The sequence below is a fragment of the Dromaius novaehollandiae genome, unplaced genomic scaffold (assembly GCF_036370855.1).
Source record: "Dromaius novaehollandiae isolate bDroNov1 unplaced genomic scaffold, bDroNov1.hap1 HAP1_SCAFFOLD_32, whole genome shotgun sequence".
NCBI classification, from domain to species: Eukaryota; Metazoa; Chordata; class Aves; order Casuariiformes; family Dromaiidae; genus Dromaius; species Dromaius novaehollandiae.
Genome location: NW_026991447.1, coordinates 2,108,175 through 2,123,092, shown reverse-complemented (window position 1 = coordinate 2,123,092; position 14,918 = coordinate 2,108,175).

The following is a 14,918-nucleotide window of genomic DNA, read 5'->3' as shown; positions in this document are numbered from 1 at the left end:
AGGAGGCACTGAGGCTGCTGTGACCTCACAAGCACAGCCAGCAGCCATGAGACTGCCACTGGCCTCAGAGGCACTGAGGCTGCTGTGACGTCACAAGCATAGCCAGCAGCCAGGAGCCTGATTTTGGCCTGGGAATTACTGAGGCTGCTGTGACCTCACAAGCAGAGACACCAGGGGACGCTGGACACTAAACTATGAGGCACTGAGGCTGCTGTGACCTCAGAAGCACAGCCAGCAGCCATGACCCTGACACTGGTCTAGGAGGCATTCAGGCTGCTGTGACCTCACAAGCACAGCCAGCAGCCATGAGCCTGATATTGGCCTGGGAGGCACTGAGGCTGCTGTGACCTCAGAAGCACAGCCAGCAGCCATGAGCCTGCCACTGGCGTAGGAGGCATTCAGGCTGTTGTGACCTCACAAGCACAGCCAGCAGCCATGAGCCTGCCACGGGCCTAGGAGGCACTCAGGCTGCTGTGACGTCACAAGCACAGCCAGCACCCATGAGCCTGATATTGGCCTGGGAGGCACTGAGGCTGCTGTGAACTCACAAGCACAGCCAGTAGGGGGCGATGGACACTAACCTATGAGGCACTGAGTCTGCTGTGACCTCACAAGCAGAGGCAGCAGGGGACGCTGGACACTAACTATTGAGGTACTGAGTCTGCTGTGATCTCACAAGCACAGCCAGCAGGGGACGCTGGACACTAACCTAGGAGCCACTGAGTCTGCTGTGACCTCACAAGCACAGCCAGCAGCCATGAGACTGCCACTGGCAGAGGAGGCACTGAGGATGCTGTGACGTCACAAGCACAGCCAGCAGCCATGAGCCTGCCACTAGCAGAGGAGGCACTGAGGCTGGTGTGACCTCACAAGCACAGCCAGCAGGGGGCGCTGCTCACTAACTTTTGAGGCACTGAGTCTGCTGTGACCTCACAAGCTGAGCCAGCAGGGGACGCTGGACACTGAACTATGAGGCACTGAGGCTGCTGTGACCTCACAATCCCAGCCAGCAGCCATGAGCCTGCCACTGGCAGACGAGGCACTGAGGCTGGTGTGACCTCACAAGCACAGCCAGCAGGGGGCGCTGTACACTAACTTTTGAGGCACTGAGTCTGCTGTGACGTCACAAGCAGAGCCAGCAGGGGACGCTGGACCCTAACTTTTGAGGCACTGAGGCTTCTGTGAGCTCACAATCATAGCCAGCAGCCATGAGCCTGCCACAGGCCTAGGAGGCATTCAGGCTGCTGTGACCTCACAAGCACAGCCAGCAGCCATGAGCATGATACTGGCTTGAGAGGCACTGAGGCTGGTGTGACCTCAGAAGCACAGCCAGCAGCCATGAGACTGCCACTGGCAGAGGAGGCACTGAGGCTTCTGTGACCTCACAAGCACAGCCAGCAGCCATAAGCCTGCCACTGGCCTAGGAGGCATTCAGGCTGCTGTGACGTCACAAGCACAGCCAGCAGCCATGAGCATGGCACTGGCAGAGGAGGCACTGAGGCTGCTGTGACGTCACAAGCACAGCCAGCAGCCATGAGCCTGATGCTGGGGTATGAGGCACTGAGGCTGCTGTGACCTCACAAGCACAGCCAGCAGGGGGCGCTGGACACTAACTATTGAGGCACTGAGTCTGCTGTGATCTCACAAGCAGAGGCAGCAGGGGACGCTGGACACTAACCTAGGAGGCACTGAGGCTGCTGTGACCTCACAAGCACAGCCAGCAGCCATGAGACTGCCACTGGCCTCAGAGGCACTGAGGCTGCTGTGACGTCACAAGCAGAGCCAGCAGCCATGAGCCTGATACTGGCCTAGGAGGCATTTAGGCTGCTGTGACCTCACAAGCACAGCCAGTAGGCATGAGCATGGCACTGGCAGAGGAGGCACTGAGGCTGCTGTGACGTCACAAGCACAGCCAGCAGCCATGAGCCTGATGCTGGCCTGAGAGGCACTGAGGCTGCTGTGACCTCACAAGCAGAACCAGCAGGGGGCGCTGGACACTAAACTATGAGGCACTGAGTCTGCTGTGACCTCACAAGCACAGCCAGCAGCCATGAGACTGCCACTGAACTCAGAGGCACTGAGGCTGCTGTGACCTCACAAGCATAGCCAGCAGCCATGAGACTGCCACTGACCTCAGAGGCACTGAGGCTGCTGTGACCTCACAAGCACAGCCAGCAGCCATGAGCCTGACACTGGTCTAGGAGGCATTCAGGCTGCTGTGACCTCACAAGCACAGCCAGCAGCCATGAGCCTGATACTGGCCTGAGAGGCACAGAGGCTGCTGTGACCTCAAAAGCACAGCCAGCAGCCATGAGCATGGCACTATCCACAGAGACACTGAGGCTTGTGTGACCTCAGAAGCACAGCCAGCAGCCATGAGCCTGACACTGGCAGAAGAGCCACTGAGGCTGCTGTGACCTCACAACACAGCCAGCAGGGGACACTGGAGATAACCTAGCAGGCACTGAGTCTGCTGTGACCTCACAAGCACAGCCAGTAGGGGGCGATGGACACTAACCTAGGAGGCACTGAGGCTGCTGTGACCTCACAAGCACAGCCAGCAGCCATGAGCCTGCCACTGGCCTCAGAGGCACTCAGGCTGCTGTGACGTCACAAGCACAGCCAGCAGCCATGAGACTGCCACTGGCCTCAGAGGCACTGAGGCTTCTGTGACCTCACAAGCACAGCCAGCAGCCATGAGCCTGCCACGGGCCTAGGAGGCACTCAGGCTGCTGTGACGTCACAAGCACAGCCAGCAGCCAGGAGCCTGATATTGGCCTGGGAGGCACTGAGGCTGCTGTGACCTCACAAGCAGAGCCAGCAGCCATGAGCCTGCCACTGGCAGAGGAGGCACTGAGGCTGCTGTGACCTCACAAGCACAGCCAGCAGCCATGAGCCTGACACTGGTCTAGGTGGCACTGAGGCTGCTGTGACCTCACAAGCACAGCCAGCAGGGGACGCTGGACACTAACTTTTGAGGCACTGTGTCTGCTGTGAGCTCACAAGCAGAGCCAGCAGCCATGAGCCTGCCACTGGCAGAGGAGGCACTGAGGCTGCTGTGACCTCACAAGCACAGCCAGCAGCCATGAGCCTGACACTGGTCTAGGTGGCACTGAGGCTGCTGTGACCTCACAAGCACAGCCAGCAGGGGACGCTGGACACTAACTTTTGAGGCACTGTGTCTGCTGTGAGCTCACAAGCAGAGCCAGCAGGGGACGCTGGACACTAAACTATGAGGCACTGAGGCTGCTGTGACCTCACAATCCCAGCCAGCAGCCATGAGCCTGCCACTGGCCTAGGAGGCATTCAGGCTGCTGTGACCTCAGGAGCACAGCCAGCAGCCATGAGCCTGATACTGGCCTGAGAGGCACTGAGGTTGCTGTGACCTCACAAGCACAGCCAGCAGCCATGAGCCTGACACTGGCAGAGGAGGCACTGAGGCTGCTGTGACCTCACAACACAGCCAGCAGGGGGCACTGGAGGTAACCTATCAGGCACTGAGTCTGCTGTGACCTCACAAGCACAGCCAGCAGGGGGCGCTGGATACTAACCTATGAGGCACTGAGTCTGCTGTGACCTCACAAGCACAGCCAGCAGGGGGCGCTGGACACTGAACTATGAGGCACTGAGTCTGCTGTGACCTCACAATCCCAGCCAGCAGCCATGAGCCTGCCACTGGCAGAGGAGGCACTGAGGCTGCTGTGACCTCACAAGCACAGCCAGCAGCCATGACCTTGATACTGGTCTTGGAGGCATTCAGGCTGCTGTGACCTCACAAGCACAGCCAGCAGCCATGAGCATGATACTGGCCTGAGAGGCACTGAGGCTGATGTGACCTCACAAGCACAGCCAGCAGCCATGAGACTGCCACTGGCAGAGGAGGCACTGAGGCTTCTGTGACCTCACAAGCACAGCCAGCAGCCATAAGCCTGCCACTGGCCTAGGAGGCATTCAGGCTGCTGTGACGTCACAAGCACAGCCAGCAGCCATGAGCATGGCACTGGCAGAGGAGCCACTGAGGCTGCTGTGACGTCACAAGCACAGCCAGCAGCCATGAGCCTGATGCTGGGGTATGAGGCACTGAGGCTGGTGTGACCTCACAAGCACAGCCAGCAGGGGGCGCTGGACACTAACTATTGAGGCACTGAGTCTGCTGTGATCTCACAAGCAGAGGCAGCAGGGGACGCTGGACACTAACCTAGGAGGCACTGAGGCTGCTGTGACCTCACAAGCACAGCCAGCAGCCATGAGACTGCCACTGGCCTCAGAGGCACTGAGGCTGCTGGGACGTCACAAGCATAGCCAGCAGCCAGGAGCCTGATTTTGGCCTGGGAATTACTGAGGCTGCTGTGACCTCACAAGCAGAGACACCAGGGGACGCTGGACACTAAACTATGAGGCACTGAGGCTGCTGTGACCTCAGAAGCACAGCCAGCAGCCATGACCCTGACACTGGTCTAGGAGGCATTCAGGATGCTGTGACCTCACAAGCACAGCCAGCAGCCATGAGCCTGACACTGGCCTGAGAGGCACTGAGTCTGCTGTGACCTCACAAGCAGAGTCAGCAGGGGGCGCTGGACACTAACTATTGAGGTACTGAGTCTGCTGTGATCTCACAAGCACAGCCAGCAGGGGACGCTGGACACTAACCTAGGAGCCACTGAGTCTGCTGTGACCTCACAAGCACAGCCAGCAGCCATGAGACTGCCACTGGCCTCAGAGGCACTGAGTCTGCTGTGACCTCACAAGCACAGCCAGCAGGGGGCGCTGCATACTAACCTATGAGGCACTGAGTCTGCTTTGACCTCACAAGCACAGCCAGCAGGGGGCGCTGGACACTAAACTATGAGGCACTGAGTCTGCTGTGACCTCACAAGCAGAGCCAGCAGGGGATGCTGGACACTAAACTATGAGGCACTGAGGCTGCTGTGACCTCACAAGCACAGCCAGCAGCCATGAGCCTGATATTGGCCTGGGAGGCACTGAGGCTGCTGTGACCTCACAAGCACAGCCAGCAGGGGGCGCTGGATACTAATCTATGAGGCACTGAGTCTGCTGTGACCTCACAAGCACAGCCAGCAGGGGACGATGGACACTAACCTATGAGGCACTGAGTCTGCTGTGACCTCACAAGCAGAGCCAGCAGGGGATGCTGGACACTAAACTATGAGGCACTGAGGCTGCTGTGACCTCACAAGCACAGCCAGCAGCCATGAGCCTGACACTGGCCTAGGAGGCATTCAGGCTTCTGTGACCTCATAAGCACAGCCAGCAGCCATGAGCCTGACACTGGTCTAGGAGGCATTGAGGTTGCTGTGACCTCACAAGCACAGCCAGCAGCCATGAGCCTGACACTGGCCTGAGAGGCACTGAGGCTGCTGTGACCTCACAAGCACAGCCAGCAGGGGGCGCTGCACACTAACTTTTGAGGCACTGAGGCTGCTGTGACCTCACAAGCACAGCCAGCAGCCATGAGCCTGCCACTGGGCTAGGAGGCATTGAGGCTGCTGTGACCTCAGAAGCACAGCCAGCAGCCATGAGCCTGATACTGGCCTGAGAGGCACTGTGTCTGCTGTGACCTCACAAGCACAGCCAGCAGGGGGCGCTGCACACTAACTTTTGAGGCACTGTGTCTGCTGTGAGCTCACAAGCACAGCCAGCAGGGGACGCTGGACACTAAACTATGAGGCACTGAGGCTGCTGTGACCTCACAAGCAAAGCCAGCAGCCATGAGCCTGCCACTGGCCTAGGAGGCATTCAGGCTGCTGTGACCTCACAAGCACAGCCAGCAGCCATGAGCCTGATACTGGCCTGAGAGGCACTGAGGTTGCTGTGACCTCACAAGCACAGCCAGCAGCCATGAGCCTGACACTGGCAGAGGAGGCACTGAGGCTGCTGTGACCTCACAACAGAGCCAGCAGGGGGCACTGGAGATAACCTATCAGGCACTGGGTCTGCTGTGACCTCACAAGCCCAGCCAGCAGGGGGCGCTGGATACTAACCTATGAGGCACTGAGTCTGCTGTGACCTCACAAGCAGAGCCAGCAGGTGGCGCTGGACACTAAACTATGAGGCACTGAGTCTGCTGTGACCTCACAAGCAGAGCCAGTAGGGGACGCTGGACACTAAACGATGAGGCACTGAGTCTGCTGTGACCTCACCATCACAGCCAGCAGCCATGAGCCTGCCACTGGCTTAGGAGGCATTCAGGCTGCTGTGACCTCACAAGCACAGCCAGCAGCCAGGAGCCTGACACTGGTCTAGGAGGCATTCAGGCTGCTGTGACCTCACAAGCACAGCCAGCAGCCAGGAGCCTGATACTGGCCTGAGAGGCACAGAGGGTGCTGTGACCTCACAAGCACAGCCAGCAGCCATGAGCCTGACACTGGCCTAGGAGGCATTCAGGCTGCTGTGACCTCAGAAGCACAGCCAGCAGCCATGAGCCTGACACTGGTCTAGGTGGCACTGAGGCTGCTGTGACCTCACAAGCACAGCCAGCAGGGGACGCTGGACACTAACTTTTGAGGCACTGTGTCTGCTGTGAGCTCACAAGCAGAGCCAGCAGGGGACGCTGGACACTAAACTATGAGGCACTGAGGCTGCTGTGACCTCACAATCCCAGCCAGCAGCCATGAGCCTGCCACTGGCCTAGGAGGCATTCAGGCTGCTGTGACCTCAGGAGCACAGCCAGCAGCCATGAGCCTGATACTGGCCTGAGAGGCACTGAGGTTGCTGTGACCTCACAAGCACAGCCAGCAGCCATGAGCCTGACACTGGCAGAGGAGGCACTGAGGCTGCTGTGACCTCACAATACAGCCAGCAGGGGGCACTGGAGATAACTTATCAGGCACTGAGTCTGCTGTGACCTCACAAGCACAGCCAGCAGGGGGCGCTGGATACTAACCTATGAGGCACTGAGTCTGCTTTGACCTCACAAGCACAGCCAGCAGGGGGCGCTGGACACTAACCTATGAGGCACTGAGTCTGCTGTGACCTCACAAGCAGAGCCAGCAGGGGATGCTGGACACTAAACTATGAGGCACTGAGGCTGCTGTGACCTCACAAGCACAGCCAGCAGCCATGAGCCTGATATTGGCCTGGGAGGCACTGAGGCTGCTGTGACCTCACAAGCACAGCCAGCAGGGGGCGCTGGATACTAATCTATGAGGCACTGAGTCTGCTGTGACCTCACAAGCACAGCCAGCAGGGGGCGATGGACACTAACCTATGAGGCACTGAGTCTGCTGTGACCTCACAAGCAGAGCCAGCAGGGGATGCTGGACACTAAACTATGAGGCACTGAGGCTGCTGTGACCTCACAAGCACAGCCAGCAGCCATGAGCCTGACACTGGCCTAGGAGGCTTTCAGGCTCCTGTGACCTCATAAGCACAGCCAGCAGCCCTGAGCCTGACACTGGTCTAGGAGGCATTGAGGTTGCTGTGACCTCACAAGCACAGCCAGCAGCCATGAGCCTGATACTGGCCTGAGAGGCACTGAGGCTGCTGTGACCTCACAAGCACAGCCAGCAGGGGACGCTGCACACTAACTTTTGAGGCACTGAGGCTGCTGTGACCTCACAAGCAGAGCCAGCAGGGGACGCTGGACACTAAACTATGAGGCACTGAGGCTGCTGTGACCTCACAAGCACAGCCAGCAGCCATGAGCCTGCCACTGGCCTAGGAGGCATTCAGGCTGCTGTGACCTCAGGAGCACAGCCAGCAGCCATGAGCCTGATACTGGTCTGAGAGGCACTGAGGTTGCTGTGACCTCACAAGCACAGCCAGCAGCCATGAGCCTGACACTGGCAGAGGAGGCACTGAGGCTGCTGTGACCTCACAACACAGCCAGCAGGGGGCACTGGAGATAACTTATCAGGCACTGAGTCTGCTGTGACCTCACAAGCACAGCCAGCAGGGGGCGCTGGATACTAACCTATGAGGCACTGAGTCTGCTTTGACCTCACAAGCACAGCCAGCAGGGGGCGCTGGACACTAACCTATGAGGCACTGCGTCTGCTGTGACCTCACAAGCAGAGCCAGCAGGGGATGCTGGACACTAAACTATGAGGCACTGAGGCTGCTGTGACCTCACAAGCACAGCCAGCAGCCATGAGCCTGATATTGGCCTGGGAGGCACTGAGGCTGCTGTGACCTCACAAGCACAGCCAGCAGGGGGCGGTGGATACTAATCTATGAGGCACTGAGTCTGCTGTGACCTCACAAGCACAGCCAGCAGGGGGCGATGGACACTAACCTATGAGGCACTGAGTCTGCTGTGACCTCACAAGCAGAGCCAGCAGGGGATGCTGGACACTAAACTATGAGGCACTGAGGCTTCTGTGACCTCACAAGCACAGCCAGCAGCCATGAGCCTGACACTGGCCTAGGAGGCATTCAGGCTGCTGTGACCTCAGGAGCACAGCCAGCAGCCATGAGCCTGATACTGGCCTGAGAGGCACTGAGGTTGCTGTGACCTCACAAGCACAGCCAGCAGCCATGAGCCTGACACTGGCAGAGGAGGCACTGAGGCTGCTGTGACCTCACAATACAGCCAGCAGGGGGCACTGGAGATAACTTATCAGGCACTGAGTCTGCTGTGACCTCACAAGCACAGCCAGCAGGGGGCGCTGGATACTAACCTATGAGGCACTGAGTCTGCTTTGACCTCACAAGCACAGCCAGCAGGGGGCGCTGGACACTAACCTATGAGGCACTGAGTCTGCTGTGACCTCACAAGAACAGCCAGCAGCCATGAGCCTGATATTGGCCTGGGAGGCACTGAGGCTGCTGTGACCTCACAAGCACAGCCAGCAGGGGGCGCTGGATACTAATCTATGAGGCACTGAGTCTGCTTTGACCTCACAAGCACAGCCAGCAGGGGGCGATGGACACTAACCTATGAGGCACTGAGTCTGCTGTGACCTCACAAGCAGAGCCAGCAGGGGATGCTGGACACTAAACTATGAGGCACTGAGGCTGCTGTGACCTCACAAGCACAGCCAGCAGCCATGAGCCTGATACTGGCCTAGGAGGCTTTCAGGCTCCTGTGACCTCATAAGCACAGCCAGCAGCCATGAGCCTGACACTGGTCTAGGAGGCATTGAGGTTGCTGTGACCTCACAAGCACAGCCAGCAGCCATGAGCCTGATACTGGCCTGAGAGGCACTGAGGCTGCTGTGACCTCAGAACCACAGCCAGCAGGGGGCGCTGCACACTAACTTTTGAGGCACTGAGGCTGCTGTGATCTCACAAGCACAGCCAGCAGCCATGAGCCTGCCACTGGGCTAGGAGGCATTCAGGCTGCTGTGACCTCAGAAGCACAGCCAGCAGCCCTGAGCCTGACACTGGTCTAGGTGGCACTAAGGCTGCTGTGACCTCACAAGCACAGCCAGCAGGGGACGCTGGACACTAACTTATGAGGCACTGTGTCTGCTGTGAGCTCACAAGCAGAGCCAGCAGGGGACGCTGGACACTAAACTATGAGGCACTGTGGCTGCTGTGACCTCACAAGCAAAGCCAGCAGCCATGAGCCTGCCACTGGCCTAGGAGGCATTCAGGCTGCTGTGACCTCAGGAGCACAGCCAGCAGCCATGAGCCTGATACTGGTCTGAGAGGCACTGAGGTTGCTGTGACCTCACAAGCACAGCCAGCAGCCATGAGCCTGACACTGGCAGAGGAGGCACTGAGGCTGCTGTGACCTCACAACACAGCCAGCAGGGGGCACTGGAGATAACTTATCAGGCACTGAGTCTGCTGTGACCTCACAAGCACAGCCAGCAGGGGGCGCTGGATACTAACCTATGAGGCACTGAGTCTGCTTTGACCTCACAAGCACAGCCAGCAGGGGGCGCTGGACACTAACCTATGAGGCACTGCGTCTGCTGTGACCTCACAAGCAGAGCCAGCAGGGGATGCTGGACACTAAACTATGAGGCACTGAGGCTGCTGTGACCTCACAAGCACAGCCAGCAGCCATGAGCCTGATATTGGCCTGGGAGGCACTGAGGCTGCTGTGACCTCACAAGCACAGCCAGCAGGGGGCGCTGGATACTAATCTATGAGGCACTGAGTCTGCTGTGACCTCACAAGCACAGCCAGCAGGGGGCGATGGACACTAACCTATGAGGCACTGAGTCTGCTGTGACCTCACAAGCAGAGCCAGCAGGGGATGCTGGACACTAAACTATGAGGCACTGAGGCTGCTGTGACCTCACAAGCACAGCCAGCAGCCAGGAGCCTGACACTGGCCTAGGAGGCATTCAGGCTTCTGTGACCTCATAAGCACAGCCAGCAGCCATGAGCCTGACACTGGTCTAGGAGGCATTGAGGTTGCTGTGACCTCACAAGCACAGCCAGCAGTCATGAGCCTGATACTGGCCTGAGAGGCACTGAGGCTGCTGTGACCTCACAAGCACAGCCAGCAGGGGGCGCTGCACACTAACTTTTGAGGCACTGAGGCTGCTGTGACCTCACAAGCACAGCCAGCAGCCATGAGCCTGCCACTGGGCTAGGAGGCATTCAGGCTGCTGTGACCTCAGAAGCACAGCCAGCAGCCATGAACCTGATACTGGCCTCAGAGGCACTGAGGCTGCTGTGACCTCACAATCACAGCCAGCAGGGGGCGCTGCACACTAACTTTTGAGGCACTGTGTCTGCTGTGAGCTCACAAGCAGAGCCAGCAGGGGACGCTGGACACTAAACTATGAGGCACTGAGGCTGCTGTGACCTCACAAGCAAAACCAGCAGCCATGAGCCTGCCACTGGCCTAGGAGGCATTCAGGCTGCTGTGACCTCAGGAGCACAGGCAGCAGCCATGAGCCTGATACTGGCCTGAGAGGCACTGAGGTTGCTGTGACCTCACAAGCACAGCCAGCAGCCATGAGCCTGACACTGGCAGAGGAGGCACTGAGCCCGCTATGACCTCACAACACAGCCAGCAGGGGGCACTGGATACTAATCTATGAGGCACTGAGTCTGCTGTGACCTCACAAGCACAGCCAGCAGGGGGCGCTGGACACTAACCTATGAGGCACTGAGTCTGCTTTGACCTCACAAGCACAGCCAGCAGGTGGCGCTGGACACTAACCTATGAGGCACTGAGTCTGCTGTGACCTCACAACCAGAGCCAGTAGGGGACGCTGGACACTAAACGATGAGGCACTGAGGCTGCTGTGACCTCACAAGCACAGGCAGCAGCCATGAGCCTGCCACTGGCTTTGGAGGCATTCAGGCTGCTGTGACCTCAGAAGCACAGCCTGCAGCCATGAGCCTGACACTGGTCTAGGAGGCATTGAGGCTGCTGTGACCTCACAAGCACAGCCGGCACGGGCCGCTGGACACTAACCTATGAGGCACTGTGTCTGCTGTGACCTCACAACACAGCCAGCAGGGGATGCTGGACACTAAATTACGAGGCACTGAGGCTGCTGTGACCTCACAAGCACAGCCAGCAGCCAGGAGCCTGATATTGGCCTGGGAGGCACTGAGGCTGCTCTGACCTCACAAGCACAGCCAGCAGCCAGGAGCATGATACTGGCCTGAGAGGCACTGAGGCTGCTGTGACCTCACAAGCACAGCCAGCAGGGGGCGCTGCACACTAACTTTTGAGGCACTGTGTCTGCTGTGAGCTCACAAGCACAGCCAGCAGGGGACGCTGGACACTAAACTATGAGGCACTGAGGCTGCTGTGACCTCACAAGCAGAGCCAGCAGGGGACGCTGGACACTAAACTATGAGGCACTGAGGCTGCTGTGACCTCACAAGCACAGGCAGCAGCCATGAGCCTGCCACTGGCCTAGGAGGCATTCAGGCTTCTGTGACCTCAGAAGCACAGCCAGCAGCCATGAGCCTGACACTGGTCTAGGAGGCACTGAGGTTGCTGTGACCTCACAAGCACAGCCAGCAGCCAGGAGCATGATACTGGCCTGAGAGGCACTGAGGCTGCTGTGACCTCACAAGCACAGCCAGCAGGGGGCGCTGGATACTAACCTATGAGGCACTGAGTCTGCTTTGACCTCACAAGCAGAGCCAGCAGGGGACGCTGGACACTAATCTATGAGGCACTGAGGCTGCTGTGACCTCACAAGCAGAGCCAGCAGGGGATGCTGGACACTAAACTATGAGGCACTGAGGCTGCTGTGACCTCACAAGCACAGCCAGCAGCCATGAGCCTGACACTGGCCTAGGAGGCATTGAGGCTGCTGTGACCTCACAAGCACAGCCAGCAGCCAGGAGCATGATACTGGCCTGAGAGGCACTGAGGCTGCTGTGACCTCACAAGCACAGCCAGCAGGGGGCGCTGCACACTAACTTTTGAGGCACTGTGTCTGCTGTGAGCTCACAAGCACAGCCAGCAGCCATGAGCCTGCCACTGGCCTAGGAGGCATTGAGTCTGCTGTGACCTCACAAGCACAGCCAGCAGCCAGGAGCATGATACTGGCCTGAGAGGCACTGAGGCTGCTGTGACCTCACAAGCAGAGCCAGCAGGGGACGCTGGACACTAAACTATGAGGCACTGAGGCTGCTGTGACCTCACAAGCACAGCCAGCAGCCATGAGCCTGACACTGGCCTAGGAGGCATTGAGGCTGCTGTGACCTCACAAGCACAGCCAGCAGCCAGGAGCATGATACTGGCCTGAGAGGCACTGAGGCTGCTGTGACCTCACAAGCACAGCCAGCAGGGGACGCTGGACACTAAACTATGAGGCACTGAGGCTGCTGTGACCTCACAAACACAGCCAGCAGCCATGAGCCTGCCACTGGCCTAGGAGGCATTCAGGCTGCTGTGACCTCAGGAGCACAGCCAGCAGCCATGAGCCTGATACTGGCCTGAGAGGCACTGAGGTTGCTGTGACCTCACAAGCACAGCCAGCAGCCATGAGCCTGACACTGGCAGAGGAGGCACTGAGGCTGCTGTGACCTCACAACACAGCCAGCAGGGGGCACTGGAGATAACCTATCAGGCACTGAGTCTGCTGTGACCTCACAAGGACAGCCAGCAGGGGGCGCTGGATACTAACCTATGAGGCACTGAGTCTGCTTTGACCTCACAAGCACAGCCAGCAGGGGGCGCTGGACACTAACCTATGAGGCACTGAGTCTGCTGTGACCTCACAAGCAGAGCCAGCAGGGGATGCTGGACACTAAACTATGAGGCACTGAGGCTGCTGTGACCTCACAATCCCAGCCAGCAGCCATGAGCCTGATACTGGCGGGGGAGGCACTGAGGCTGCTGTGACCTCACAAGCACAGCCAGCAGGGGGCGCTGGATACTAACCTATGAGGCACTGAGTCTGCTTTGACCTCATAAGCACAGCCAGCAGGGGGCGATGGACACTAAACTATGAGGCACTGAGTCTGCTGTGACCTCACAAGCAGAGCCAGCAGGGGACGCTGCCCACTAAACGATGAGGCACTGAGGCTGCTGTGACCTCACAAGCACAGCCAGCAGCCATGAGCCTGCCACTGGCCTACGAGGCATTCAGGCTTCTGTGACCTCACAAGCACAACCAGCAGCCATGACCCTGACACTGGTCTAGGAGGCATTGAGGCTGCTGTGACCTCACAAGCACAGCCAGCAGCCAGGAGCATGATACTGGCCTGAGAGGCACTGAGGCTGCTGTGACCTCACAAGCAGAGCCAGCACGGGGCGCTGGATACTAAACTATGAGGCACTGAGTCTGCTGTGACCTCACAAGCAGAGCCAGCAGGGGACGCTGGACACTAAACTATGAGGCACTGAGGCTGCTGTGACCTCACAAGCACAGCCAGCAGCCATGAGCCTGATACTGGCCTAGGAGGCATTGAGGCTGCTGTGACCTCACAAGCACAGCCAGCAGCCATGAGCATGATACTGGCCTGAGAGGCACTGAGTCTGCTGTGACCTCACAAGCACAGCCAGCAGGGGCCGCTGCACACTAACTTTTGAGGCACTGTGTCTGCTGTGAGCTCACAACTAAAGCCAGCAGGGGACGCTGGACACTAAACTATGAGGCACTGAGGCTGCTGTGACCTCACAAGCACAGCCAGCAGCCATGAGCCTGCCACTGGGCTAGGAGGCATTCAGGCTGCTGTGACCTCAGGAGCACAGCCAGCAGCCATGAGCCTGATACTGGCCTGAGAGGCACTGAGGTTGCTGTGACCTCACAAGCACAGCCAGCAGCCATGAGCCTGACACTGGCAGAGGAGGCACTGAGGCTGCTGTGACCTCACAACACAGCCAGCAGGGGGCACTGGAGATAACCTACCAGGCACTGAGTCTGCTGTGACCTCACAAGCACAGCCAGCAGCCATGAGCCTGACACTGGTATAGGAGGCACTGAGGCTGCTGTGACCTCACAAGCACAGCCAGCAGCCATGAGCCTGATACTGGCCTGAGAGGCACTGAGGCTGCTGTGACCTCACAAGCACAGCCAGCAGGGGGCGCTGCAAACTAACTTTTCAGGAACTGAGTCTGCTGTGACCTCACCATCACAGCCAGCAGCCATGAGACTGCCACTGGCCTAGGAGGCATTCAGGCTGCTGTGACCTCACAAGCACAGCCAGCAGCCATGAGCCTCATACTGGCCTGAGAGGCACTGAGGCTGCTGTGACCTCACAAGCACAGCCAGCAGCCATGAGCCTGACACTGGCAGAGGAGGCACTGAGGCTGCCGTGACCTCACAACAGAGCCAGCAGGGGGCACTGGAGATAACCTATCAGGCACTGAGTCTGCTGTGACCTCACAAGCACAGCCAGCAGGGGGCGCTGGATACTCACCTATGAGGCACTGAGTCTGCTTTGACCTCACAAGCAGAGCCAGCAGGGGGCGCTGGACACTAACCTATGAGGCACTGAGTCTGCTGTGACCTCACAAGCAGAGCCAGCAGGGGACGCTGGACACTAAACGATGAGGCACTGAGGCTGCTGTGACCTCACAA